Source organism: Octopus sinensis, linkage group LG5 (assembly GCF_006345805.1).
Source record: "Octopus sinensis linkage group LG5, ASM634580v1, whole genome shotgun sequence".
NCBI lineage: Eukaryota > Metazoa > Mollusca > Cephalopoda > Octopoda > Octopodidae > Octopus > Octopus sinensis.
The window spans coordinates 122,689,555-122,694,554 of record NC_043001.1 but is presented as its reverse complement, the minus strand read 5'-3'; the positions used below and the strand labels follow the sequence as shown (position 1 = coordinate 122,694,554).

General features: G+C 36.3%; 1 long non-coding RNA gene across 1 annotated transcript in view; it reads right to left on the bottom strand.

The window, feature by feature from the left end:
- LOC118763549 overlaps nt 1-5,000 on the bottom strand; it is a 16,691-nt gene that overhangs the window by 486 nt on the left and 11,205 nt on the right. The window contains exon 2 of the long non-coding RNA XR_004999307.1: nt 574-576. This is a non-coding gene — a long non-coding RNA (uncharacterized LOC118763549). The remainder of the gene's footprint in view (nt 1-573; nt 577-5,000) is intronic.

Here is a 5,000-nt window from a genome sequence, read left to right as displayed (position 1 = left end):
ACACAGAGGGGACAAACAAGGACAGACAAATGGATTAAGTCGATTACATCGACCCCAGTGCGTAACTGGTACTTAATTTATCGACCCCGAAAGGATGAAAGGTAAAAGTCGACCTCGGCGGAATTTGAACTCAGAACGTAATGCCAGACGAAATACGGCTACGCATTTCGCCCGGCGTGCTAACGTTTCTGCCAGCTCGCCGCCTTAATACAAACTCGACGTTCAAATTCCTTGTTTTCTTAGTATTATAAAACACTGCAAAGTCTATTTTAATTTCTCTTCTACCAATTTTCTTTAAATTCTTTAAGCAATTAATTTCGTATTAATCTACTTATTCACCAGTATTTCTTCCTTCTTAAAATATCATCACAATATTAATTTGGAATTTTCACTTCGTCAAAGATTATTTTGTATGTCATATGAGTACAGCTACAAAACCATATTTTTTAGTCAAATCGGTGAAGTTAGTTATTTTGAGGAATAACACTAGAAGGGTTAAATTTCATAGAATTTGTACAAGAATGCACTTAAAACAGTTGAGATATCATATGATACTAGTCTGAGCTTATAGACCTACTTTTATTTATCTTCAGATTCAATGTAACGTGTGGTGTATGTGTGTGTGTGTGTCGACATGTGTGTATGCATACATACATGTATGTATATACGTATATATATATATATATATATATATATATATATACGACCGTGACCGTGACCGACCAGGCTATCAGATGTTGCTACACATCGCTGGTCACAATGCGCTTCGCATTGTTTAACCTTCAAATGACGCCACCCCGCTGGCTAAACAAGCAGGCCAACAGAAGAAAGAGTGAGAGAAAGTTATGGCGAAAGAGTACAGCAGGGATCGCCACCCCCAATTCACCTCTGACGGAGCCTCGTGGAGCTTTAGGTGTTGTCGCTCAATAAACACTCACAACGCCTGTCTGGGAATCGAAACCGCGATTTACGACCGCGAGTTCGCTTGCCCTAACCACCATGCCATTGCGCCTCCACACAACACACACACACACACACACACACACATACATACATACATACATACATACATACATACATACATATATATATATACATATATATATATATATATATATATATATATATATATTATATATATATATATATCTATATATATAATATATATAAGGTTACATAGTAAAGGTCATTTTATGTTTAAACACCTACGTGTTGTAGATGTTTGTTGGCCGTGATTTGGAGAATATTTACTAACATGCATAGCCGTTCCTCAAACTATCTTTCATTCAATCTATATTGTAAGCATCTGAAAAACTAAACAAATAGATAAGCTGAGTGCAAAATTATCTAGTGGCAGAGGAAATGCATAATGTTTGAAATAGGTTTTGCAAGAGCAAACTACGGAACCTCTAAGTTGTCACTTAATCTGCTATAAATACGAACCAGCTCTTCACTGGATCATTCACATGGGATAACATAGTTCCGTGGAGGGCTTTGTGCAAGGGCCTATATGGGTCAATGTCCAGGGACCGTAAAGCTGTGGGACCCCAAAGCATGCAGGACCTAAAGCATTGAGAATCACAAGCATTGGTGGGTACCCGTAACTCAGAGAAACCTAAAGATTGGAGTTCAAATTTTTTTAATATCTATTTACAAGAAAATAAATTGTTTGTAATATTTATAACCCAGAAGAACTAGTTCTAAAATTACTGAGCCTTCTTTGATTTATTGAGTCCTTTTAAATATAAAAATATGTTAAATTTAACTAAATCCCTCTGAATCTACCGAGGCTCTTTTAAGCTGTAGGTCTTTTTCAAACTGTTTGGATAAGACTCGATTTAACGAGGACCTCTTTATTATCTTATAATGCTTATAAGTAGAAAAATTGTCTAGGCTCCAAAAAAATTTTAGGCCCAGGAACCCTACAGGGTCTAAATTAGGCCCTGTATGATCCTAAATCTATCTGGGTGATAGAAAGAATAGTTAAGGATGGAGAGATCATGATCATAGCTCTAAACAACACTAATAAACAAGAAATTTGTGAGATTTCCATTACTATAATTTTCTGTTTGCGAGTTGAAAGATGGTAGTTAATAATTATTAGTAAAATATCGAGTAGTTTTAGCACAAGGTCAGAAATTTATAGAGAAAGGAAATAATAGGCGCAGGAATGACTGAGGGTTAAGCAACTCGCTTTGCAACTACGTGGTTTCGGGTTCATTCTCATTGGCTCCTTCGGTAAATGTTTTCTACTTAACTCCGGATCATAATGCTCTTTCAGTGAATTTAAAGACGGGAACATTGTGGGAACGCGTCGTATATACATATACATATATATATATATATAAAAAATTAAAGCGTGACTTATTAGCAATTAGAAACTAAAGGCAAAATTAGTAGTGGTCACAAAAGTGACAGAAGGTATTGACTAGTACCGCTTTTGCTAACGATAAGAATTAAACTAATTCAAAGCCACAAATGCACTATCTTAATAACTGACAAATGGAGGTAATTTCCTATTGTACGTAGACGGATCGCGATTTCGGGTTTTGATGTAGAGCATTTTAATCCTTATCAGCAGCTCTGAACGCCTAGGGGTAAATACATCTACTTCTGTCAGTCTTATGAGAAAAAACCGTTGAAAACGTGTGCTGATTTCCAAAACGGGAAAAGTGTGTGTATATATATATATATATATATATATATATATATATATAATAATCAAAATAAGCAACAAGAATGACTCCGGTAATTGGTACGATCGTTTTGTATTAATGGAAAACGTCTATAATGACTGATGAGTGCTCAGCATTTTAAAACTGTTGTAATACTTACAACATTTAATAAAATGATATAGTACGAAACGATCGTACCAAATTACCGGAGTCATTCTGTTGCTTATTTTGATTATAATCACTTCAGATTTTTATGGATAACACCATACAGAATTCTGGTGCATCTAAATAAGTACCATATTAATATGAATCTAAATTTTTGCTGAACTTATATATATATATATATATATATATATATATATATATATATATATATCTATATAATATATACCTCCACCTTCGCTAAGATTAAAACGTCTAAGTGACGTTTGCAGTTAATATTACTATTACTAAGTATTAGCATGCCCAGTAGAAATCTTAGCAGCAATACGTTCGTCTTTACGTTCTGAGTTGAAATCCCGCCGATGTTGACAGTGCCTTTCGTTCTTTAGGGGTTGATAAAATAAGTACCAGTTGAATACTGGGATCGATGCAATCGACTTACTTTTTCTCTCAAAATTGCTGGCCTTGTGCCAAAATTTGAAACCAATCACTCTGTCATGAGCTCTATGACTCATCAGAATGAAGCTGTCAAGGCGTATACGTGACTAAGATTACAACACTTCCTTTTAAACAGGACGTCATCCGGCGCAGGATTAACTTCGTAACTAAGCTGGAGAAATTTGAGGTGACGTGCTTTGCTCAAGAATACAGTACATCGCTTCTGTGTGGAAATAGAAGTCACGATCGAAAGCTCGTGGATATAACACCCAAACCACTAGGCGATGCACTTACACTGACTCAAGAGATAACTCCGGATTATTTCAAAAGTTTGGTCGTAAGTATGCCTAACAGTATTGCTGGCGTATTAACTGCAATGGAATATCATATGAAGTAAGTATTAAGCAATAAAAGATTGATATCTATACTGTGTAAAGGCGGCGAGCTGGCAGAAACGTTAGCACGCCGGGCGAAATGCTAAGCTGTATTCCGTCTGCCGTTACGTTCTGAGTCCAAATTCCACCGAGGTCGACTTTGCCTTTCATCCTTTCGGGGTCGATAAATTAAGTACCAGTTACGCACTGGGGTCGATATAATCGACTTAATCCGTCTATCTGTCCTTGTTTGTCCTCTCTGTGTTTAGCCCCTTGTGGGTAGTAAAGAAATATGTATTTCGTCTGCCGCTACGTTCTGAGTTCAAATCCCGCCGAGGTCGACTTTGCCTTTCTTCCTTTTGGGGTCGATTAAATAAGTACCAGTTACGCACTGGGGTCGATATAATCGGCTTAATCCGTTTGCTTGTCCTTGTTTGTCCTCTCTGTGTTTAGCCCCTTGTGGGTAGTAAAGAAATAGGTATTTCGTCTGCCGTTACGTTCTGAGTTCAAATTCCGCCGAGGTCGACTTTGCTTTTCATCCTTTCGGGGTCCATAAATTAAGAACCATTTGCGTACTGGGTGGATCTAATCGAGTGGCCCCCAGCCCTAAAATTTCGGGCCTTGTACCTAGAAAAGAATATCTTTACTGTATATATTTATTTTTTTTATTATAAATGTCTATTTTTATCAGAGTATTCATTCTTTAAAGCTGGAAAGTATGTTGTAAATTGAATATGAAATCGGCATGCAAGATCATCAGTAAACGTGAGATGTAGCATTCGTAGCGACTTTAAGGGGTTTAATTGCATGTTATCCAAGACTAGCGACAGGGAAATACAAGACTGATCCTTTGATATGTATAGCGATTGTGTCTTAGTGCTGTAGATGAGAATTAATGGACCGTCGTACCGTCCCCTAGGGAATTATCAGCGTCAGTCAAATGAAACAGCTTCAAGCTTCATGCATGTTAATGTGCCAAAATGAGAACATTTCCGGTAGAATTTTGTAAACGACTTAATTGGAGTCTTGTTAGGAAAAGTAGCTGAGTGTTAAATGCTATGCGAGTTTATATTATCCTTTACTACTTCCGATTATGTTTTATAATATTTTAGCTGAAAATCAGAATTACTATAATTGTTAAGTTAGTGCAAACATATTTAATGCATTTAACAAAAAAAGTTACTAGAAATAGATACGAAATGAAGAAGAAAGTTATACTAGTCAATGTGTAATATTAGGGAGAGAGGGAGGAAGGACAGGTATGGGACATAATTCTAGACATGTTTCGTTATTGTTTTCAGAGCTCATCAATGAAATCAACTTTCAACGTACTTGACGAAATAGTGATAGA